Source organism: Falco rusticolus, chromosome 5, assembly GCF_015220075.1.
Source record: "Falco rusticolus isolate bFalRus1 chromosome 5, bFalRus1.pri, whole genome shotgun sequence".
NCBI classification, from domain to species: Eukaryota; Metazoa; Chordata; class Aves; order Falconiformes; family Falconidae; genus Falco; species Falco rusticolus.
The window spans coordinates 23109962-23135837 of NC_051191.1; the positions used below are offsets into that span (position 1 = coordinate 23109962).

The window sequence follows — 25876 nt, forward strand, 5'->3', positions numbered from 1 at the left end:
GAAAGGAGGCTTTATTTTCCCTAACTGCAATGTTAGGACTCTGGTATAAGACTGATTTTAGAAACAAATCCTGATTTACTACAGCAAGAGTGAGACTATATTCCAGCTCAGCAAGAGTCTGAAAAATTGCAAAGTAGATTTTTAAATATCTTTGGCATTAAAAATTATTGAGATCTATGGCTCTGGATTGACTGGGAAGCCATAGAAGGATCCTGCCAAGCAGTGTCTGAGGTGGGATTTACATCACCAGGACAAACCATGCAACTGCCCCTCCACAGCCTGTGGCCCCTGGCAGACAAATGATGTGAAGCCACCTCTTTTTTGCAGGAAAGATTCCTCCTGGCCTTTCACCACCTCTCAGGTCCCCATTGGAGAGTTTTGATCATTCTGAGCATGGATGCAAACAGAGCAAATGTATGGCTGGGTTTGGTCACCATGGGGAGGAATGAAGGAGAGATTGCTCTGCAAAGGGGAGGTAGGAGCCCAGACTGGCAATTCATGTCTGTGGTCTTGCTAAGCAACCAGTGAACTATGAGTTAAGATCTTTTCTGCTGAAAATTTGGCTGTTTACCAAAAAATAACGTTAGGAAAATATGTTTAGCATTGCTTCTAGGGGAATATGGTGCTGGGAGCATTGTTGGCTTTCCCAGTTAGCACATCTCCTGCAGAGAAAGTTGCTGCACTATACCTAGGTGTTGTCTTAGACTGGGTAAATGGATAAATGGAAAACAGACTAGGAGAGCCAGGTCTGCTCCCAAACTCAGCCTTTCAGGTGCAAGGCGTGACTTTATTGAGCTGCTCTGCAGAGCCTCACTGATTCCCTCAAAGAGCATCCACCGCCGTCATCCATGGCCTACAGAGCATCTGGTGTCAGGCTGGAGGGCTATATCTCTGGGGTTCATTGCTCAGCTTAGGCTCCAGTGAACCCAGAAGTCCACAGAAGTCAAGCCTGGAGGGGAGAGTGTTTGCTGGGAAATGGAAATAGAAGAGCACAGGGGCAGAAGAGAAAGAAATTTGATGTGCAGAGGTGGCCATTCACAATTCAGCTTAAGAGCCAAGAGGGATCTCAGGCAGGGTGAAGGAGGCAGAGCAGATCCACTCAAGGTTACCCCCAACTAAGTGCAAAACTGAGGGGATCTGGAACAAGAGGTGGAGTGAACATCTCCGAAGGAAATCCTGAGCTGGGCTCAGAAACTAGGGGTGGCAGAGTCTCTGCTGTGCACCCTGCCTTGGCTCCATCAAGGCCAACACAGTGGCACTGGCCCCAAAAGGCTGGTCCAAGCCCACAGCTCCCAGGTGTGCTGGGTGCTCCAGGCTCCCAGAGCTCAACGCAGGTGACCACAATGCTCAGTGAGAATGGACACAGCCCCTGTGTCCAGGGGATGGACCTGCCGGAGGAGAACATGCTCTAAGGTCAGACACCAGCAAGGCGGGTTGTGTGGAGCAAGCTGGCAGGTCGTGTTAGTCAGTGAGGATCACCTGGAGCAGTATTTGAAGAGGTCAGGCAGGGTGCACAGCTCCAGGGCAGGGATCAGCAGTGAGCCCAATTGGACAGGGAGTATGGAGGGCCTCCAAGGGGATCTGACACGCAGTGAAGGTCAGTCTGGTCAAGTAGCTCTAGAGAAAGCAAAGCTGCATGTAGCAAAGGCAAGATGAAATTAATGAAACCCAGCAGGGATAGCTCAGTCCTTCCAGATTTGTTCCTCAGCCTCATAGGCATGGGAGGAGCATTAGCAGAAGATGGGACAGGTGGAGGCAGGGGTCAACAGCTGCTGGGAGCAAAGTGATCACAGAGAATGAGTCAGGTCAGGGCTGACCTTGCCTGTGGCAGAGGTACTTCTGTGAGCTGAGGAGGTTAACTGGAGGGATGGTGTTTCCCCAGCACAGTAAAGCTGTGCATTCTCCTCTTTTCGAGCTGCCTGCTGGTTTCTGAACAGAGCTGAGAGCGGGTTCTGTCCTTTCCTGCCCTGAGACCCCCGTATGTGAACCCTGCGCGTCTGTCAGGTACCCCACCGGGAGACTCAGGGAACAGACTCCCCCAGCAAGGTGCGTATGGCCTCGTAAGAAAATAAACAGGGAATGCAATCATGCTCCTTCATGGCGTGAAATGAGGGTGTGATTTCCAAGGGCCTGCATAATCAATAGCCCTATTATCAGTCTTCCAGAATAAATTGCTTTTGAACTAATACAGGCTGGGGAGCTATCCATGAGCTGTCAGGAGAGAGATAAGCTGAAGACATATGTTTATTCATACTGCATGTGCTGAAAGCTGCATATTCCTTACAGCTGGCCAAATGTGGGTGAAGATATTCAGCAATAATTTTTTTTCAGTTGTTCTGCTAAAATTTGTCAAATACCCTTAATTTTGAGCACACATGGAGCTTTTCAGACCTACTTGGGGGAGGGCTGGTGACAATCCCAGTAAAGTGTCTGGTGAAGGGATAAAGCTCTTTCCTTTCTGATGAGTTAACTCCCAAAGTTTTGTAGAGCATCAGCAATTTGAATTGTCCTGGTGACCTCCCACCACATGCACCAGTACAGAAATGGCACATCCAGCATCTAATGGCCCCATTACAGAGAAACAGCTCATCCACAATTACTTGGGAGAAATGAAAAAATTCACTATTGTTTCTGCCTGGCTCAGCTGCTCTGTGGCTTCAGTGGAGCTTTTGTTCGTGTCTGGGCCAACCTGCAAGTGTCCAACAGTGGTGTGACATACATCATTGTACCCCATGAGATGCTGCTCCAGGCATGGGCATCCCAATGTCCCCCTCCCCAGGGTGACCGCAGGGCTCAGCCACAGGGCACAACCAAGGGCAAAGTTGGAAAAAAAATAAGGGTCAGTGGCAAGATGATGAGGCTGAGACGCACAGAGCCCCTTCTGCTCTCCACTGCTGCTCCTTCGTGGTAGACCAGCCCTTGTGTTGGGCCACATCCCATCTCTCACCTCCAACCCTGGCTTGCCTGAGCACCTGCCTGATTCAGCCCATGGCAGGCAGCGATGACATTCATCTCGTTTAACTTAAGGCACGTATGGTGTGAGAGCCTGTGCCTGAGGCTATACTTTTACAGGTGGTGGAGAGAGCAGGGCATATGTAGGGCACAGCTGAGCTCATCCTAAAATAGATCTTCTGAGATGAACTGTACCCCTTTCTCTCCTTGGCTGCAAAAGGATTCTCTGAAATTAGCTTTTGGGTAGGGGTTCACCACGTGGATGGTTATGGTTATGGTTATGGTTGCACCAGTCTTGCTTTGGCTCCGACTCCTCCTTTCATGTCCTCCTGGCTGGACAAGAAACCCAAACAGTAAATTCAGGTAAGAAAGTGCTAAATGTGGCACAGGACAAAAGCTTCCTCCTGGAAGGCAATGGAAACGGAAATAGGAAATTTTTTTTTTATTGTATGGTCTGAGTGAGCAATTTTGAAAAATAATAGCATATGTACCAGATGATTTCAAGAGATATTGAACAGTCTCTAGAGGAGCTTAGCTCAGAAGAAATGATAAGCAAGGCCGCATAGCAGATTTGCTTTCAAGCCAAGGCAAAAAATATGCATTTCCAATCCAAGTTAGCATTTCAGGATGGAGCATTTCCCCTTATTGCTGCTATCGGACTCTGCAGTACAAATACTAGGTTGATGGTGAATGAGAGATGCCAGACTTGATTGTCTGAGCTACGTTATTCAGCTTACAGAAAATTGTTTTCTATTCCCTTTCCTTTTCAGCCACAAGTGAATGCAGCTTAGACAAAAGATCTCAGCTTTTTGAGCCAAAAGGTTCTTCCTTCAGCACAGCACAGTGAGAGCCTCAGCCATGAATGAGGCTCCTGGGCTCAGGAGTTTGCACATAATGAGCAGAAAGGGTCTTAAACTGTTACCCATCTCACTGGGAAATTATTTCCTTTCCCTTTACTTTGCTGCAGATAACCAAAAGCGGCAGCTGGCCATGGTGCTTGGTGTCAGATTGGAATGGTTTGCCCCCAGCGATGCATCCAGGCTGGTTAATTTAGGGCAGCCTGCGTGTGCTCGCACAGACACAGGTTTCGGCATCATACTTGTCAATGGCACTGAGCAAAGCAAAAAGGAGCTGGGTCTGGCACCGTGCTGCTGCCAGCAAAGGTTGCTGGGGCCAGTTTGCCCCTCTGCCTGCAGCACGTGAGGGAAAGGAGACATCTGCAACCTTGCAGAGGGGGCAGGAGGCTGGGGATGGGCAGTATGGGGACGTGAGGAGACCACGCTGCCCTTCCCAAGGGAGACCTGGGTGCCCCCCAGCTCTGCCCACCCACCTCTCCCTCTACAATCCCCATCCATTCCCCCTGCCTTTGCCCATAGTGGGGGTTTTTTGGCCCAGTCTCTCTGGAAATGATGCAAAATGCCATCTCCAAGCGATAGAGCAAATCTCCCTCCCCCAACCTTCACCATATTTCCAATGCGTGGCTTGTCGGTCCTTTATGCCTTTATTTTGGGGAAGTGCCTACTCATGAGGAAGCTTTGGGTGATCTGATGTCGAAATGGATTTGTCTCTCTCTTCAGCAGTTTATCTTCCTGAACTCCCCTCCTCCCCCAGGGATGCGCTAGCTTGCTGACGGCAGCACATCCATGAGTTCAGTGCCTGAACGGGCAGGAGCGAGGCAGGCACAGTGCCCACTGCGAGCACAGAAAGGCTGCCTGTGGCATTTGTGTCGGCCACAATATGGGATGTCATCAGGAAAACCATCAGCTTTTCTAATTTTCAGGACAGAGGAGATGGCTCTTGGCTGATAATTGGGTCATGCCTTAAAAAAAAACCTGCATGACCTCATCGTGAGCAACAAGACACATGCTCGTTCTCCCCTTACATTCCTCTCCCAACGTCCCTCAGAGAAGCAATTCTTTTGGGTGAAAGGTTTTTAATACAGATAGGATGTCTTTAACTTCTCCATCTATCTGCACTCAGAGATGGCTCATCACCCTTATGTTTGAACAAAAACTCTTCTGTTATTACCTTTGTGGAAAATGAGGGAGGGGAGGATGGGAGGAAGAATCATAAATCTAAATCTGCCTTGGGAGGAAGCTTCAGCCTCTGTCCCGACTTTGAAGATGAGGCTGTCTTGGTAGCAGGTCAAAACAGACACTTGGAAGTAGAGCCAGAAAATATGTCAACTCTGGAAGGATTTTATCCTTGGGAAAATTGATTAATAGTATAGATTTTTGTTCAGTGATTCATCCCTATTCCTGGAGAGGAGTCTCCCCTCCTCTGGGCTGCCTGTCTCCAGCACTCCCATTAGCAGAACAAGAATAACCCCTCCTGTGCAAGCAGACAGCAGGCTGGCAGTGCAGCCTGGTCCCCATCACATCTGCCTTGAGCAGCCGATGGCCCCTTCACCCTCTGGAATAACATGAGGTGAGTGGTACAGGCACCCCCTCATCCTCACAAGGGCACAGGCACCTTTTGGGCACTGGGATCAAAAGGCTGCCAAGCTGCCGAGGTACCTCTGGCTCATTGCTGGGTGTATAACCCTGTCATTATGGTGGTGGATGGAGAAACAAAATGGGGCTGGAGCAGGAGGTGCAGCAGTGACTAGATGTGACCTGATGAGATGGTGAACAGGCCAGCGACTTTCAGCTCATCCCTGCCCTCCTGGTTTGGCAGCCCAGACAGATAGAGACTTTGACTTGTCAGAGTGGATCTTACAATGTCTGTAAGTTACACTTGTCTCTTGGAAAAGAAATGAATTAAAGAGATTTGCCTTTGCCCTTTTTAAGAATAAAATAAAATAAATCAGCTGAGCCATTTACACTTAATTTCCCCTCCTTGCCTTGAAGCCGGAATGAGCATTTCATGCACAGAGCTGTTCTGACCCACATGGTGATGTGGGCAATGCCATTGCTCATGCTTCCCCAGTCCTTCTCATGTTTATTGAGGGAAGCCATCCCAGGATCCATGCATCAGCCCTGCGGAGCAGCCAGGCCATCGTATAGGATGAGGCTCCAGCTGCAGAGCAGGTCACAGGCAAAAAGATCGAGGGGTTTGGCTGTGGCATTGGGCTTCTCTTGGTTACTAGGAAAAGTGGGGTTTGGGTTAATTTCACTTTCTTTAAGGATGTTTCAGCACTTGATGCCTAATGAGAATACTTCTCCACTTAGACTCCGCCTTTACTCCTTCTCCACCCCTACCACTAGTGAGCAGGAGATGAACAAGCCCATTTCTTGAGGTTCGGTTCAAGCTTATATTCTCTAGTTCTTTATTTTTTCTTGTCTTTTGAGCAACCAGAGAGTTTATACAGACAGTTATATGTACTAATGTGCTTTAAAGAGGAGGAAGCACCATCCGTGCCCCAACCGGGTCCATCTCATGGGGACTGGGCACACATTTCTGATGGGTCCTCACTCTGCTGTTTCCTCCCACTCCTCTCATGGGCAGAGCCAAAGTGGGACGACAGGCAGCAGCTGGGATAACTCTCAACCCCCAGTGACTCTAGTGTCCTTTCTCTCTGCACTCATGGCCCACTCACGGGCCTCCTGCTGCCCCTTCAGCAACCACGGCTTCATCAATACAAACATCTGGGAGATCCAGCACAGCTTTGGGTCCAGGTTTGGCAGCAGGATGTGAGATCTGCACCCAGCAGGACACGATATATTCCTGATGATGGGCACCCCAGAGCCAAGTCTTTCCAGAAACCAGTGGTCACTTTTATATGTGTCTAGGATTTTCTCAAATTATTCAGCAAATATCACTGAGATACAGACACTGATGGTCAGACACATTTGATATGATTCAGAGCTTGTCACAAGCATTTTGCACAGCTCTAGCTTCTGGGCTTTAGCAAATGGTTTTAAAGCAGTCCTTTCCCTGAAAAACACTATGGAGGCAGATAGCATGAATTATTATTTGTTTTCACTGTGTGGACAGTTGATCAGTGACAGATGTTTCTAATTGCATTAAGCAAGTGGAAATAATGAGAATTAGATAGCAGATTCTCCAGGAATTTACATTTAGATTGAGTTACAATTTGCTATTAAAAAAGCAAATTCAATGTAGACACATTGGTTCTTCAGCAGAAATGGGAGCCAATTATTTTTAATTATTATTTGATTATTTAAAAATGAGCTGTGTTACTGTACTTAAAAATATTTGACTCAAGGGGATGATTTAATATGTGCACTTTATGTCTCCTGATCAAGGTAAGGAACAATGAAATTGTTCATCAGCAAACATGTCCGCCACATCCCCATTAGGGTCACCCTGAAAGGCAAATGACAGTCAGGGGCTGCCACAACCCCATCGCCCAGTGCCTGTGCAAATTGTGGCCGATGTCAGGGTGGCAGTGACGGGATCAGGCTCACCCAAACCCTCTGCGTCCCTGACAAATTGAATTAAGTTGCACTGATGGAAGACAAGCTGCACGCCCCCCCTTAGACACCACGCTACGCTGGGCTTGGCAGGAATTTGAGGTTGATTATCTCCATGCCATGCGTTGCGTGTAGCTGATGTAAAGCCAGCCGCAGCAGAGCAGCAGTGGGTGCGCAGGCTGAAGCAGGGTGGGGGCAGGAGCAGGGCTTCGGCGCACGGAGAGGAGCAGCATCTGCTGCCTCCAAATGACACATATATGACAGTTATCTCCCAATTCATGCCAAGAGGAAATGAGCTGTGGTTCAAACCGCTGGAGGTTTTCCTTTTGGGACTCTCACAGCTTTTTTTATTTGATTTTATCTCCTAGATTTCAAGTTCAGCTTCAGACACAGAAATGTGTGAGTCCCCTGTCAGCAGAGAAGGGATTTATGTGCAGTGCAGGTTACTGTATGTCTCTGTTAAGCGCAGAGTCCAAGACATAATATTTTTTTAACTAACTAGCTGGATCAGTTTTTAATTATGGGGTTTTTTTCCTTTTGCCTAATGACACCCTTATCCAGAACTTCCTGAAGTCAGAGAGTCTGTCTATCAGCTTCAGTAGGCTTTGGATCAGATTTCAAATCACTGATTCATTATTAATTACATATCTGAGACTCCCTTTTCAAAGAGTTCATTGTTAAATAAATTCACTTTTAGACATTACAGACTTGGCATTCTTGTGCATTTAATAAAAGTCTGGCAAAGGAGCAAAGAGCCATAGGCCAACTTCTCTTCTGGTATTGATGGATACTACTCAACAGCAGTGGTGTACACTATAAGGATATAATATATCTCTGTGCTCTCATATAACAACTTTCTGTCTGAGACTAAGTCTGTGTTCGAAACTTTTGCCTTTTTTGTGATTTCTCCTCACTTTTTCATAACTTTTCCCTGGCAGCAAGAGCTCCTTTGTGGATTCAGACATTGCAGGGTGAAATATCTTTGCTATCATCTAGTTTCCCTTCAAAGAGATACTGGCATCTTCTTCCTAGGACAAACCACAGTCACATCTTTGGAGCCTCCTGGGAGAGCAGGCAGGCAGGCAAATGTTTTGCTGATCCCTATAGCAAGTGTGGAAAAATATCTTTCTAAAGATATATGGTCTCTCTTGTAGTCCTCAATAACCTAGTTCAAGTCTAGTCATTGAGATACTAAGAGTGAACAAGGAGCTCGTCTGGAAGCTCCATTTACACAGAGGGACAGTGTTTTGGCAGGGGAATATGCAGAAATAGGTTTTCGTCCTGAAGACTGTTCAATAGGAGGCTAGGCCCTAGATGAAACAGCAGGACGTACTACGCTGCGGTTTAATGGCACGGGGTGTTCCCACTTTGCAGCTGAAGGTGCAAGGACCAACAGCCCAGGCAAGTGTTTCCCACGCTGCAAGCAAGGATCTAAGCTGCACTTAGCCCATCTTTTGCTTCTGCAGGGCTACCTTGACACTTTGGGAAGGAGGGATGGGGCAAGCCCTTTTTTCTTCTCCTGGTGCCAAATCAGAGTTTAAAATGGCTGAATGGTCCCAGTTCATACCAATGTCGAAAGAGGCTGTGGGGACAGACTCAGATAACAGCTACCTAGTTTCCAAAGCATTCACTTAATTGACAACTGTTTAAGTTATTTGGAAAGGAAAGTCAATAGAAATGCAGCTCTCACCATTTAAATAATGAAGCTCAGAACATTTATCAGAGGCAGACATCCACCGAGTCCACGGCATACTTTCAATGTAAGGGATGAAAACCACCACACAGTTGTGGAAGGGACTGTGAAGGAAGAGAGGACTGCAGCACTGCAGCACTCGAATTCCTGAGTAGTCAAAGATAATTCCCCACTGCAAGTCAGACATCTCTCCTGTTTTATCACAGAGAAGGACAAAACCCTTCTGCCTAAATTTACCTTCTTCGGTTTTTCAGAAATCACATTAAATACAATTATTCTCTTCACCCTCACATATGTAGTACAGCCTTTTCCAGCACTGCAGCCCTTCAGCATTAGAAACAATAAAGGCATTTACTCCTTGCAGTAGGAGCAAGTTTTGGGATGGGTCCACAGCCATCTGGTAGAACATCAGGAGGGAGAGAGAGAACTGTCAAGCAGGCAGCATGACCACTGGCTGGTCGGCAGAGATGCCCTCGGTTCCCAGAGGGCCATCAAGATCTCCAGCAGCATTTTCTGGAAGTCTTTGTGCTTCTAGGAGCAGCACCTGCCACCAGCATGACTGATCTGGCCCAGCTTATGAGACTGTGGCTCCATTTCTTTGAGTGAAGAAATGGACTGGGAACATTTTTTCTGATTTCCATGCCTGCACTGCTGCCTTGGAACCTGCTCCTGCCCATCTTTCACATTAGGTTTAATGAAAGCATGAACAGATACACTTACTCGGTCACTTCGATCTCACTTTGCAGTGAGGATGTGTCTGGATGAGACACAGAAAGAGACTTTCTGGAAGCTGGCAAGAAGGTTCATCTCTTCCTTGGGGAAGAGGATGGGCTCCAGCATCCCTCGAGGGCAGGCAGCCACCATCCTGTCCATGAGGCAAGCGTGGTCTCAATGCCCATCGTGGTGAAGGACATCAGTCCCTGGGCCTGCTCACAGAGAGATGTGCTTGGGTTGGTGGCACTGGGAGCATTAGCTGCAGTGTAAGGTTTGTGTCAACATCATGCTGAGCCGTCTTCCTGTTCCTGGCAGTGCTGAGCAAGCTTTTAGATATTTTTAGGGACAAAGAGCTTTTCTGTCCTTGGGTTAAAGCTGATTGTGCATTTTGGTAGCTAACTCCAGCTGACTCAGCCCACGGATAGCACCTCCCTGTGCCTTGCCACTGCATGGCACGCTTGGCCTGCTCTTGGCAATTCTGCAGTGTTCCTCAACAGAAAACATCCCAGATCCCACCTCTGGGACACCAAGACTGTGGGCAGATGCACAGCATTTCAGGTCAGAAACAGGACCACCTTCAGAAGTCAGTCCCAGTTCCAAACGGGTGGGTAAAGACCACCAGTGCCTGTTACAAACCCTGTCCACAACCTTCCTTCTGCAAAAAGAAAAGGAAGCAGCCAAGGATTCTTCTACCTGAAATGAAAGCTAATGGGGAGATAAGCTGGTATGACGATTTCTGACCATCATCCCTTCTTCCAGGCTTGGAGGCACTCCTGCCTCCCAGCATGGAAAGTGGTGGAGCTGGCATCAGCATTGCCCCCTAGATCCTTTTCTTCAGCTGATCTTGTACACCCACCTACATTCACTCCTCCCGCAGACATAGCACCACCCATGGGCCAAGGATCTCTCCTCTTCAGAAACCAGGCTGCCTTTGCTTTCTACCCCTCCTGCTCAGAAAAATCTTCCCCAATTCTCCATAAAGTCTCCAAGCTTTTTCTTCCATGGTTCATTACATTTATTGGCTAATTCTGCTATTGCCCCAGTACATGGGTTATCACCTGCATTTGTATGCATTTACATTTTCCAATTATATCCTTAGTAGCTGTTTGTCACTAACAGTTTTTACCCTGCCTGAGTTCTTTCCTAATTGCTCTGTCTTATTTCTTCTTTATTCTTTCTTTGCAGAAAAAAGATTTCTTGTTTTGTTAATAAAGAAAAGTCACTATCTCATCCGATCATTCATTTCACTCTCCTTTTTAATGAGCCTGGTTTATCACCAGCACTTCTTTCTACAAATATCAGGGGAAATAAACCTTTCTTATACCCCCATTAATTCCTATGGTGAGCAAGTATTATTTAGCTTTCTTTTCTTTCGAGCTGTGGTCAATTATCAGTGCTCTCCATTGCCTCCTTCTTTATTTATGGGGGTTGCTTTGTGATGATGATGAGCCTGCAGTCAAGAATGAAGGCCAGCAGTCTCATCCCCCTCTCCTCCACCGTCAAGGTACCTTCAAGGGCATTGGGAGCAGAGCTGTTTGGAGGGGGAGTGGTAGGGCCCATGTGGGCTGCAGGCAGTCCTGACGTGCACCAGGATGGTCCGTGTGCTTCAGCTGCACCAAGTTTTAGCATTCCCTGTGTTAGTTCAACAGGTACCACAGGAGAAATAACTGAACGTCTGGAGGCAGGACTTGTCTGTGCCCAGGGTTTCTCCATTGCAACTTGATCTGCTCCTTGAATGAAATGCCCTGTACTGTCATTCTGTTAACACGAGTGACTGCTGGATGTGGTGACTGCCGTGACTGCTGGAGGGGACCGGCCCAGGGGACTCCAGCAGCTTCCTTGCTGTGTTCCAAAACATGCTGGACATGGAAACCTTTGCTTCTTAGGGACACACACAGCCATCTGGTTGGCCTTCATATATAGGCTCTGAATGCATAGACTCATCCAGGAAGACTGCAGATAATGCTTAATATGAGTAGCTGAAGGCAGGGCATCCTTTTGTAGATGACAAGTTGTTGACTTTGTCCATTCCCTGTGAAATAACCAGTTTTATCACAAGCCTAATCCTTGATTATATTTAGCACCTTCTTCTGACTCAAGAAGCAAAGAGTCTCCTGGGTTGCTCACCAGGAGTGGAGGGGATCCTCTCTCCTGCAGGACAAGGTGTGTTAGACCCTGCCCCGTGGCCCAGGAGCATCATTCTGATGAACCTGGGGGCACAGGAGATTAGAGGCCAGGCTATCAATGGGTATGTAAGTGGAGTAGCACTGATGTACTGTGCCTTGGGAGCTGGACCTGCACAATGCATCACTCTTCTATTCAACTTCAAGGTTAGAGCCGTTTGCTTAGCTAACCCATTTCTTGTGGTCTCTGGCCACTCGGCTCCCCATAGCAGCAGAGCTCTGCCACCAGGCATTAAGCAATGGAACCAGCATCCTGCAAGTGAGTTCAGCCTCTCTCCCCTGACCTTCCCAGGGGAAGAACTGTCCATCTGATGTGTAGTGTTTTCATAGCATGCTTTACATTTGAGCATGTTAAGCCACAAGCTTCAAAACATTGTGGTATGCTGTTAATATAGCAACTGTATATATACAGATAATTAAACTGATGAGAGCATCCGGGAAGACCAATATGCTTCAACTGCAAGCTCTTTAGGAGAGGGAATATCTAATATCGCTGTGTGTATGAAGAATCTAACAGTGAAGTCAGCTCTCTTGACTATATCCCTGGGTATAAGTACGGATAAAACAGATGAATGCAGAAAAGCCTGTGCACCCATTATGCTTCTGAAGGCATCCCCCTTTCCCAGTTTCAGCACATGAGGATGTAGCTCTCGTTAAGTTTAATTACTTTCTCTGCACTCACAATTGGTGTGTAGGATAAACCAGGAAGATCTAATTCTACACATCAGACCTAGCACTATTACTGATTTTATTTACTTTTATTGCAGTTAGATTTGCTAAAATCTGAACTAGCTTATGATTCATGAGATGGTCATGTAGCTTTTGCATGTTGGTTTTTTTTTTTTAATAAATGATTTTAATGTGTTTAGAAAATGTACTACAATAATAAGCATTTACTTAGCTTTTTAAATATTTTCGGCAATGAAGAAGTGACTTTGAGCCAGGATGGAAAAAACATCCTTATTCAGGAGAGATTTTTAAAAAGCAAACAGACCATAACAATGCAGCTAAGATAGTATGTCTTGGGAAATTATTTTTCCTTTTCCACATCAGCAATAAGAGATCAAGAGCATTTCCAAGCACCAATTTCTGTAGGGTGGAGGAAGGAAGATGGACATTTCTACAGTTGATTTGAAACTGGATGAACTAGAGTGCTTCAGAGGTTTACAGTCGAAAAGATAAATGGATTGTGTGAGCTGTCCAATTTCATTATGTGCCCTAGCCAAACTCTTTCTTTAAAGTTTGATAGAATTATGATCAAATATTTCAAAATAAAAATGCTGACCTCTGTAGAAATTATTGACCTTGTCAAGGTAGCTTTAATGCTTAAAAAGAATACCAACAATCTCTCAGTGATATAAAACTTCAACAGATGCTACCAAATCAAAATATATATAGAAGGCAGCTGGTTATTCACACTGGCCGAGCTCTTATCAAACCCTGTTGTCGGCTGAGTGTGAAATGGATTCCTGCCACAGAAAGTTGGCTCTGAAGCTCGCTTCACGTTCAGAGTTTGATTTGCTACATGTGATACGGTCAGATGATTTAAAACACAATTGACTTTCTTGCAGTAGTTGACTACCCTTTTTCAAAATTATACAGATCCCCAGAAACTGAAAGGCAAGCATACATGCAGACCCAAAATACTTTAAGCCAAACATTTATGATACAGAATATCTGCATAAATTTGTGTTGTTGGAAGCTCTTTCTTAAACTAGGCCATATAACTTTCAACCCACTATGCTGCAAAGAATGCCATATCTGTGTCTTTTTTCCTTTGCATTAAGACAAGGGTTTGAACCAAAGCCCTGTACACAAACCCTCTTAACTCCACAGCATGTGCAATTTGCATCTTGAGCTGCTTCAGTCTGTATTAACTTAGCACCAATCTCCAGTTGGAGAGCTCCATCTAATCTGGTCTCTGTACTCATCGGTGCTGTACCTTACATGAAAAGGAAGGTGAAAAATCCTCTGCAGACTCCAGTTCAGTGATAAAAGCATGAGATACACTTAGTTTCACTAATACCTTTGCTTGCTTAAATTAATTACAGATAATGGCAATGAAATCCAAAATTCACCTAGTGCCTCTGTTAGTACCTTTGTTGTGGTAGCAACTTCCACAGGCTAAATGCCTTTGTGATGCAGAATGAGACTTTTTTGACTCTTTGCAAGGATGAAGGAAAGGAGAAGAGTTTGCCTGGCTACCCAAGCTTCTTCCAGGACACTCAAAGATATTTGAGGTGTAGAAGCATGCTAAAAGACCAAATCACAATCACAAAAGACAAATACACAAATCAGAAAACTTGCAACCCAAGTAATGAAGTCAGCTGTGTTATGCCAATGTAACTCAGAAGGTCATCACATCCCTGCTTCACAGAGGGAAGCAAGTCGAGCGCAGCATTTCTGCTCCTCACCTAAGACAAATTAGAGGAAAGAGACAACAGCTTGAGTTTCTGCTGCATTTAGGGAGTCCATGTCTGGGGACCAAACCCAAACCAGCACACAGCTCTCTTGCTTGGACACGTTGCAGTCTCGTTCACCATGGAACTAAACCCAGGAGGAGGGGACTAAGCCCCTTGCTCTGCACGTTGGATTAAGATGGCATTGCATGGGGCTGGCTGGCTGTGGGTGTGACTAGGTGACAGGCAGAAAGGATGGCACGTGCCATGCACATTTGAGCTGTGCTTTGTAATCTGTGCAAAACATTGCTACAAAACCTGCTAACACATGAGCTAAATCTTTTGGTTTAGGAATATGTGACATCTGGGTCTGCTTATCTGACTACTGACCATTTTGGAACCATCCTTTCTCTGCTTTGGCTCACAGGGGAGGAAAATCAATGACTTTGCCTGTGCCTGTAGAAGAAACAGGTCAGAACTTGCTCACTTGCTCATGGACTCTGCTGGTATCCAGCTGGCTAAACTCTCTTCCCCTTGAATGAGGTGGACAGATCCATAATGACATCTAGGAGTGGTTCCTGGCCCAAGCCATCCCCCAGATGGTGCCTGGGCATTGTCTGGGAGAAGATTAGCTCCCAGAGGCCAACACTGTGCAAATGATGCTGCAGTCTGGAGACCACTCAGGTCCATGCTCTGGTCCTCTTCAAGTTACTGGTACTGACATAGCCAGTGCTGCTAAACCGTGGAGGTCCAAATGCCAAATATGCAGTTTATCTGGAGATGAGGTGAACCGGGAGACGCTTAAGCCACTGTGACCTTGAAAATAGTGTTTTGCTTTGAAGCACAGATGCTTCTGTCTTCTGCTTATACGAAACCGATGGTCTTCAACAAGGGCAAAGTCCTGCTGCATGTGGATATATTCCTTCTGCTCTGCTGCTCTGTTGTACCTATTTTTCTCATTTACACATAGAAATCTCATAGATGTTTCATACAGAAGGAGACAGGGAGCTACTGAATAGATCATTAATAGGCTCAAGACATTGAGAATTATTTGAAGGGCTAGTGAATCTAGCCATCATAGCTGGGAATGTGGTGGGTTTTTTTCTCTGAGGGAACTGAATTTGTTTCAGTTGATTGTTTGGGTCTACGTAAGGGGTACCTTTCTTGTACCTGTCTCTCTGAGTTTGTGCCTCATAGATTTGCTCTAAATTCCCGGAAAGCTCAAAGTAAATCTCAGTCAAAACTGTCAAATTTGGGATGTATTTTCATTAAAGCTGTATTAATCCATAGAATGCAGATCCTGACAATACTACAGAACCTCCCATGGAGTTCAGAGTAGTCTGCTGAAAGCACAGTATTTGCTAGAGTAAACACATAGCAAAGCAAGCAGCCAGCCAGGCTTGTCTTCAGGACTGTCTTGTAAAGGACAAAACAGATTTGATGTTGTGTTAGGTTTTGGGAGAAACCCAGAGAAAGATAATAGAGAAATGATCTCTTTCCTGCAACCATCCAAAAACAAACCTAGAAAGTTTAAATAAAGACTAATAAAAATTGCATGCACAAATTGACTCAGGGCAACTTTTTAACTTGCTTCAGTGATGTTTTCATGGCTGATTAGATGAGCTGGCAGTGACCTTGGCAGGGCTACAAAAGCAATTTTTACATCAGTCAGCATAAGGAATTCCACACTTTCCATCAAATCCCTCCTAAAAAGATGCCTGCTTGCCCTTGCAGTCTGGTCTTGCTTCTGTGATTGGCCAGATCGTCTCACTTGGTTCATGCCCTTGGCCACTATTCAGTTGGAAAGGACTCAGGGGTGGCCGCATGCGAGGTTACCCTGCACAACCTCCTTTACTGCCCAGAAGGATTACCCAGGGGGAATGTCAGGATTTTGACCGCTTGTCTTTGATTCTCAGGCCTCTGGAAATCCTGTGCAAAAAAGGCTGCTTGCGCGTGCACAGATCAGCACTCTGGCATGTGGGAGGTAGGTACACTGGCAGACAGTGGACCTCCTTTTTATCTAGTGAGGATATGTCAAGCTGTAACCCCCTATGTAGTACCACAGCTCCTCCGTGAAAGTGATGTGCATCTAGCCAGTATGTCCAGACTGCACAGCGCAGATATACAGGCGCTTGGGGAGTCCCATACCTTACAGTGTGCTGTTCCTGCTGACCCCCCCATAGCCAGGGCAGACCAGGACATCAGTCTGAATGCCAGAACGTACTCTCCCTCTCCCCAGCCCTACAGGAGACAGCGATGCAGAGTCCTACATGGGATGCACCGCCCTAAGCAGCCACCAAATCTCCTTGTGCTTCACGTCTATGGATGAAAAAACACATGAACACAAAGCAGGGGCCAGCCACAAAATTCAGCTCATCCTTTTTCCACCCTCAGCACATCATCCAGCTCTTTCAGCTGTTTGTGGGGATATTAGCTGCTCCCAGCAGAGGCAGAGAAGAGACGGAGCAGGCAGAAGGCTAAGGGAGGAAAGAGGGAAGCACTGAGGCTTTTGTCATGCATGAAAGAAAGGTCTGAGCACGGAGCAGTGAAAACTGGCAGATTTCCCATCCCAGCACCAGTAGCAGCTGGCTGGTCTCTTTGGATGCAGTCACCTGAAAACTCTGTTGGAGTCACAGGACGATACAGAACACAACAGAGAGGAATGGGGTCACTGGGCATCGATGCAGACCCCATCTGAATGGGGGAAGCGTGCAGCTGCCTCTGTGTCAGGCAAGAAGGGGAGGAGGGATGCTACAGACCCGAAAGTGTCTTTTTCCTCCCGCCAACTGCTTCTCATTTTGGCTTTGACATGAATTTGCCATGCAGATTTGGCCAGCTCATGCTCTTTGCTTTCTCTGACTAAAAAATATTTAAGCAGATTCACATTGCTAATATGTAGGGGAATTAGAGGTTGTCGGCAATGGCTTCTGACTTAAGACACAGAGCATCAGGTATAAGCTGAACCCAGAAATGCAGCTATCTGGGAATATTTCTAAGGCAAACTGTACAGTAGGCTGTTTCTAATCCTTTTACCAAACAGAATTTTTTAAAAACTTGGGAATTTTTTTTGTCTTTGTCTCTCTGACCCTAACAAATCTGAATTCCCACAACTTGCGGGTGTTGACTTTCCAAGAAAAACATCAATGGCACTCTGTCACCACCCTCCACATTCCCAAGGAGGCTGCTGGAGGCAAGTTGTCTCATTTTCCTATGTAAATGAAGAAAAGAGATTTTTAGAGCCAACCACTGACTCTGAGAAAGAGGTGCTGTGTGTGCCAGCGCAAGCAACGCTCCCACCACTGGTCCCCGACACTGATGGAGTTCAGCTGTTTCGTGATAAAAAATAAGGTGTTCCCTCTCCAGGCATCTTGCATTTCCATGAATAATTTTTCACCCAGCTATATCCCAGCCTGCTTTGATTATGTGCACTCCATATATTGACAAAGTAACGTGGAGTTGAGGAATAGGGGATCTATCCCATAAGGGGAATTGCAACACCTAAAGCCCGAAGCCTTCAGCCTGAGCGGTTTTGTACCACATTACGGCGGTGTATTCAGATGAGACTATAGCTGAAAGGGCCATTATTTGGTATTTGCTTAATATTACTATGGTGCGACTTTGGGCTTGTCTTCCAAGTGCTCAAAATGGGTTAAACAACGGGATGACAGAGCTGTTGGCAGAGCCAATTTGACAAGAGAATTGCAAGTGAGTGAAGTTCAATGGCCCCTGGATGAGAGATTTCAGTGTTTCGTGCATAAGGAAGTAGGGGCAGGAGGGAGTTATGATCTGTAATGTACTGCCTAAAGCATGCGGGTATGAGCATGCTGCTGGCCTTCAGCAGGTAAGGCTGCTGGCCTCTGAATAAGCAACACCTCGAGGAAGATAGTAGGAACACAGAGGCACCTTTACTGCCCTCATCACCGTGGTGTTGCAGCATAGCTAGTTTTAGTGTATGATCTAATGGGGAGGGGGCGCACCTGGAGTTTGCTTCATTAACAAATTGCAGTAGTTGGTGGAGGGGAGGATTTGTGCATGAATCACCGTTTTGCGCTCCTATTTCCTCCTCATTACGTTGCCCAAGGCTTGAGACCAGCGAGAGCTGCTGCCGGCTGATGAAGCAGCTTTGTACCCTGCCTGGCAGTACCACGCTGGGCACAGCCAAGGCAGGAATTACTCTCTATTCATGCAAACTGCTCTTTTTTCCACCTCACCTCTCCTACTGATGGACTGGCCACACCACGCACAACCCTCAGCCCACATTTTAACTCAAGCCACCTAAGAGACGTTTTCCAAACATCCATCCTTTGAACATTTAAGCAAAATTGGACCAAGTCAGCAAGACTCAAGAGGCAGGGTGGAACTAGACACACTTCATGGTCTCTCCTGCAGAAACCAAACCTGCTCGGGAGCTCGCCAGACAGCATCTGCTATGTCTGCGCTCATAAATAAAATAGGTCAGGGCTCGCTGGCTGGGCTGGAAGCCACATGGCACAGCCCATCTTGTGCTCCAAGGGGCAAACTCCTTCTTTCCCCAAACAGGGTGACCATCCTTGGGACTGTCTGGCCTGGGCTATGCCCTGGTGGCTGTGGCTTGGAGGGTACCAACAGGCCAGCCTGCACCAGCATGTGCTCACAGTTAAATACCAGTGATTCGAGTCCTGGAGCCTGTGCCTGACCACAGCTGGGTTATAGCACAAAATTAGTGTAGGCTGAGCACCAGTACTGCAAACAGTCTTTAGCATTGCAGCATTTAGTGTAGTAACATCTCACCTCTGTATTCTCGTGATGTATCTCTTTGTAAGTCCCCTTGGCAAGGAGACAGTGGATAGTAGCGGTCTTCTTAATCTAATGAAACGAGGCATTACTAAGTGTGAGCTGGTTACCTGGTTCCCACAGTTCAGCTTGCCTCTGTGCTGGATGGATTCAGGCAGTGCGCATCTGTCCATATGTTGAGACTATGGATTTCCCAGAAACATTCTGCCACAGAGAATTAGGGAAAAGCTATGAAGTGGGGGAGGGGGAATAGATAGGCTTGTTTGACAGTTAATAAAACAATAAAATGTACTTTGTGTGTGCCTGCGTTTCTAGGGACGTACCAGCAGCTGCTAATACCATGTCATCTGTTTTTTATTCATGGCACTGCTGGACTGTGGATAGATAATCTCTCTCTATAACTCACTCATTTCTAAGCTTAATGGGAAGCTGTCACTGAGAAGCATGCTTCTCTGCCAAAAGTGGGCAGCCTGTCTTTCCACTGGGGAAACACATGACTCTGGAGTTCCTCAGGCTGCTCAAATCCCAGTAACATTGTCTTTTAATTATATTGAATATTTAATACTGAAGTGCTTGTGTTTCTGCCATATTTTCCACAATGACTGACAGAACGATCTCCTGAAGCTACAAAGAAATCTTTGCACTTCTCTGATTTTGCTGGTTGACATAGGCAGATGTTTACTCCCCCGGCACTGAGCCAGCTGACACGCCCGTGACTCAGTGAGATGAGCTCCCAGTTGCTTCCGTGGTGGGGTGACACTTGGGCTACCTGGTTTGCAGTCCCCAAGGAGCTCCTCCCTAGATGGCATCACTGTCCTCTCAGGGCAGAATTTGGCTCAAGTCAGGTTAGATATTTACAGTGCTGATCTTCAGCTGAGTCAATCACCACACCCTTCTGGAAAGAAACAGGTATTTGTGGGAATTTAGAACATGTTTAGGATGACATTAGTTGCCCCTAGAAGCTTATCATAAAATCATAGAACAGTTTGTGTTGGCAGGGACCTTTAAAGCTCATCTAACCCAACCCCCCTGCAGTGAGCAGGGACATCTTCAACTAGACCATGTTGCTCAGAGCCCCATCCAACCTAATCATAGAACAGTTTGTGTTGGCAGGGACCTTTAAAGCTCATCTAGCCCAACCCCCCTGCAGTGAGCAGGGACATCTTCAACTAGACCATGTTGCTCAGAGCCCCATCCAACCTGGCCTTGAATGTTTCCAGGGATGGGGCATCTACCACCTCTCTGGGCAGCCTCTGCCAGTGTTTCATCACCCTCATCCTACAGAATTTCATCCTTACTGTCTGACTCTGCAGTCTGAGTCTGCCCTCTTTTAGTTTAAAACCATTACCCCTCGTGCTATCACTACAGGCTCTACTAAAAACTCTGTCCCCATTTTTCTTATAAGCCCCCTTTAAGTACCGAAAGGCTGCGATAAGGTCTTCCCAGAGCCTTCCCTTCTTCAGGCTGAACAACTCCAGCTCTCTCAGGCTTTCCTTCTAGGAGAAGTGTTCCAGCCCCCCGATCATTTTCATGGCCCTCCTCTGGACCTGCTCCAACAGGTCAGTGTCTCTCCTGTGCTGACCCCAGAGCTGGACGCAGAACTGCAGGGGGGGACTCACAAGAGCGGAGCAGAGGGGGAGAATTCCCTCCCTTGACCTGCTGCCCACGCTGCTGAGGTACACTTGGCTTTCTGAGCTGAGTGCACGTTGCCGACTCATGTCCAGCTTTTCATCCGCCGGTACCCCAAAGTCGTCCGCAGCCTTCATTCCCCGGCCTGTATTGACACCAGGGGTTGCCCCAACCCAGGTGCAAGACCTTGCACTTGGCCTTGTTGAACCTCATGGTTCACATGGGTCCACTTCTTGAGCTTGCCCAGGTCCCTCTGAATAGCATCACGTCCCTTAGGTGTCAAGTTTGCACGGGCTACAAGAGATTCTTCTCTCCAGAAACCCTCTTCCTCCTCCTCCCCCCACCCTGTGGCCCATAACATACCAGTATCACCACTAAACCTGTGTGACAATGACCATGACTGTTATGAGGCACCAAAATGGCTTTTGCATGTCACCTTGTGTAGCAAAGACTTGCTCTGTGTCACCTGTGCCTCACCTCCTCCTTTTCCTCTCGCCAGCACTGGGGAGGTATCCCGTGAGCAGATCCCAGCCTGCTCCCCCAGTGGGTCCAGCAGCCCAGGTCAGTGGGCTCATGCTAATGAGAACTCAACCAATAACTACATGGAAGAGCTGTGATTCTCAGGGGGTTTTGACATTGAATCAGTGTGTCTCATCTCTCATGCAGCCTGCATCTCCCCTTCCCAAGGTGCTCTCAGGCTTGTCCTTCCCCTCCCCACTTGCCATTAGTGCTTGCTGTGCTCTGTTGTCATTCAGGGAAGTTGCCTTCATGTCTAATTGGGAAAAGACACCTGCACAGAGTGCACGTGTATATACTGTCTCTGTACAGAGATGTGTAGTGCATGGAAGAGAGACTTGTCCGCTGTGGTTAATTTGTTGGTGCTGAATCTCCTTAAAATAGAGCCAATGAGGTACAGACAGCTTGGGCATTGCATGTGCTGAAGTGGTGTGGTTCTCTCTGGCACAGGCTGTGTCCACAGCCCAGGGTATGGGGGGCTCTTTAAGGAGTGGGGAAATGGAGGGGGGCAGCCCTGGGAGTGTCAGCCAGCTGTGATCCCTTACATACCTTCTTGCCCTGTCATTGGTGCCTTTTCATAAGCTCTCTTGGTGCAAGTTCAGGTCACAGAGCTGCTATTGAGGCTCAGTTCTTTCCCAGCCACATCCTGACACCACTAATAAAGCTCTCCCTTGCTCTAAGTCATTGTTTGAACAAACCTAAGTTGTTCTGGAGGGAATGCAGGGAATGAGTTCACTGCTTCGAGGCTGCAGGAACTGGGGTTGCAAAAAAGCCCTGGCCATGTGCTCACTGTGCTCCTCATGGCTGAGGCAGGAGTGCTTTGGGGTTGCAGAGCATTACGCAGCATTTCAGACAAGTCTCTCAGGCATGGCCCAGGGCACAGTGAAGACTGGCACATTCTGCTAATAAAGAGGCAGCCCCTAAAGAATCCACCTCTGCTCTCCTGCCTCTCCAGGCAGGAGAGGAGAAACCCCAGAGTGCTCCCACATCAGGTTTGACTTCATGGAAGAGTTGCCCACTCTACAGATGACCAGGAATCCCCTGAATGATGCATTGATGCCATCATGCCTGGAAGGTGGATACATTGACCAATTATTAAGGTATTAAGTTTTGTGGAAAGTGTCATGTTTGCAAGCCCAGACACCCCAGGCTGCAAAGTGTTTCTTGTCCCAGGCTAGAGTAGGAATTGGTGAGTGCAGGTGGGGGGCCAGAGCTATGAAAGCACTTGGCTCACTGCCCTGCAGAAAAGCAGTCACACAGAAAAACAGTGTCTTTGGCTATGAAATGGCTGGTGTGTGTGCCAGATACTCCGCTATATGGGAGCATGGGTCCCTCAGCTCTTCCTCCTGGCAGGGGTAGAGGGCTTACCAGGAGAAGGCTCTTCTCCCTCAGGGCCACAGCTCTGGTGCGCTGGGACCACACCAGGGGCCCTGCCGATTTCTCCAGTAAAAATAACAGTTGATTTACAGTGCATTGTTCTTCATGTGCTTTTTTGCAAAGAAGATCCTGTAGCAGGCGGGAGCAGCAGGGGAGACCCTGGCTGAATAATGTTGCTCTGACAACCCACCCCCACCAGCAAAGCACGCTCAGCTCTCGCTGCTCCAGCTAAAGGATTCCTGCTGGGGTATCCTGTCCTAAGCTCAGGCCAGTCAGCTGCAGCTCTGACATGCTCCTCCAGGCTGCTTTTCCAAATGCAGGTTACATGGAGGCTGCCAGGAAGGTGTGGGTAGGAAGGAGATGAAGAGCAGCAGATGCAGAGGGGTCTCAGCAGCTGCCTGAGCAACTCACAGTGCACCACGGTCCAGCCTTGCAGCTCTGCAGCACTGCAGACATGGTTCTGTTTCCGATTTGAATGCCACCTGTTATTCCTGATTTATGCCTGTGGGGTTCACTAACTGTCTTGCTGACCATACTGCTGTATTGGATGTAGAAGGTCCTGGGCCCACTTTCTATTGATTTCTCTGCTCTCAGGGACCAATCCCCATCTTCTTCGATGTGTCTGTGACAGAAGTTTTATTAATGCAAAATGAATATCCCTCTGGAAAATGAAGTCCAGAAATTAATAATGAATTAAAACAACTTGCCACAGGCATTGCTAATGAGCTCTTTGTCTGCGTGGCTCACATGAAAGGAGGTCATTGCTCAGCTGTTCCCATTGCGAATGGCAAGCAGATTAACTGCTAACATTGAGCACGTGGGTCTCTCTCCTGAGACAGCAGGATGGGCTGCAGTTCACTTGTGCCCAGCAGGGTTTTCCTGTCCTTATCTCTGCTGTGCAAGTTTGTCTTGAGGAGTGCTTGCTACCTGGAGAAGACGCCTTCCTCCTCTCACCTCTGAAAATTCAGGTTTGCTGTTCATGTTGGGAGGCAGTGGGAGTTATCCCACTGGAAAGGGTAACAACTTTGCAGAGCTTAAGAGGAGAGCTGAAAGTAATCTTGGAGGGGGCTAGCAGGACTTAACTTCACAACCGTAAGCCTCTTCAGGGAGTCTGGCCCGGTAACTAACCTGGCACTGCTCCAGTGCTGGGTCTGCATCTATTGTTCTTTTCCCTTATCTTGCAAGGCAAACGGTTATCCTGCCTTATCTGCCACCACAGGCTTTGGAGGAGGCAACAAAGGCAGTGGAGATCATGCCCGTGCCAAGCCCTGGGGGCAGGAGAGGGGCTGTGCTGGGAAAGGAGCAGCCACCACTGGGCAGTAGGGAGGGGAAAGCTGTCAGGCCATGCTGTCCACCTTTCCGTGGTTTTTTCAGCAGCCAGGTCTTACTCAGCAGAAATAAGGAAGCAGCACATTGCATTTACTCATCTTGCCTGTAAAGGGTGGCTGAAGGCAGGTACTTTTAGCTGCTGCTCCTCACTTGATAGCTGGGGCAAGATGCAGCAATGTGTGGGGCAAGAGATGCTGGGCATTACTTCTCTATGATGTGGCTGGACATCAGAAGGGGATTTTGCCCTTGTGACAGTGCTGGCTGGCTGAGGCCAAGGGACCCATCACTTCACCATGTCTTTGAGCAGCCTGTTTGACATCAGCTATTTATTGCTCTGTTCTGCTTTCTTGCAAAGTATGAAAGCTCAACCTGTTCCCTCCAAGTGCTTAACCCAGGCTTGAGAAAACGCTGCTGTGTTTGAGGCATGCTTTTTCACCACCCTTGCCTTCTCAGGTGGGACACCCAGAAAGGCTGGCTGATGCCTCGCTTCCTTGCTCGGCAGCACAATTGCTCATTTATCAAATAGCTGAGTCACCCCAGAGCACTGGGAGCCAGGCAGTGCCAGCCACACAGCGCTGCGCCTGCAATACACTCCGTCATGGGGATGCCCAGATTCACCTCCACCAACTGCTCACACCAGTGACCTTGGCCATGGAGGGGTCAGTCCTGGCCTCCTCAGCACCCATCACTGGCCATGCATTCCCACTCCTCCTCTTGTGGTAGCGCTGCACTGGGAAGAAGTCCCTTTTTGGTGCAGAATTAGTTTGGCCTGATAAGGAAAGAAAGGAGCAGGGAGGCTGGGGCAGGCGTTAGGCTTTCACACTGCATGTTGATAGGCACAAACCCCTCTTCTCTCTCCTTCGAAAGTCTGTGTTTGTTTGTTGTTAAGCTGAAAATTCGTCCAACTCCCCCCATTAAGTACCTGTGCTGAGCCATGTATCTCTGAATTCACCAGGCAGTCTTACCATCCTCTTCATCACAGTATCCTAGTACCTCATAAGCCACACTGTGGCTTGTCCTTAAAATGCTCCAGCAAAGGGAGGTTCATCTTACAGGAGACAGGGATGCTGGGAATGTCCATCCCACCCAGCACAATGCCAGGAGAGAAGTATCTGAGGAGTCTCCAAAGAGACTGGTGTAGCAGGTGTGCTCTTTGCTTAGGTCCCTGAAGGGACTCAAGGGGACAAAGGACATGACCGTGGCCCCATGCCTGGTCTACTCAGCTCTCAGCACCATTTGGGAGATAGTTCAGGAGGCTGTGAAAGGTAGTGCAGCAGGCAGTGTAGACAGCAAAGATTCCAGCAGTTGTGGTTGAGAAGTCTGACTTGGGAATTAAAATGAAGCTAGTTACATCCCACCTATTCGCTCTCCGCCAGGCTGTTTCTCCTACACGGCAACTTATCTGGTATTCAGAGGCTGTTTTAATCTAGTGCTGTATTTAGGCACATTCATTGCTTCTTTCTTTGTTGGCATGACCTAGAAACCACCTTTGCATTGGGTGCACAAAGGAGCAGCATGGACATTGCTGCTAACTGCGCTAGGACATAGCAGGGAGATGGATGGGTGGAGGGTGACGTAACGTTCACATGAACACCAGGGAAGCATCCTTCAAGTTTGTCTCAGCTGTGTCAGGTAGTATGACAGTGATGGGTTTAGGGACATTTTTAGAGAGAGGTTGAGACTCTTATCAATCTGTTTGGGAGTTAAGTACAAAGCGGGGTTTTTTTCAACACAAGCTGTGTTTGTATTTACAGGACAGAGCAGTCAATTAGGACAGCAGGGTTCTCAGGTCCCCACCATCCATTTTCTGCACAGCATCATCATTTCATCCCCATTTAACAACAGGTTCACATCTGGGATAACTCTGACTCAGCTGCTTGGCAGACTCATTGGGGCAGTCGAGCCTGCAGACAGCTTGATTTTCACTGAGGCTTG

The 25876-nt window shown here is 47.5% G+C and overlaps 1 protein-coding gene across 6 annotated transcripts in view; it reads left to right on the forward strand.

Annotated features, from left to right (window-relative positions):
- The window catches only part of FRMD4A (FERM domain containing 4A), a 386235-nt gene that overhangs the window by 253005 nt on the left and 107354 nt on the right, over positions 1-25876 (forward strand). The window lies entirely within an intron of this gene.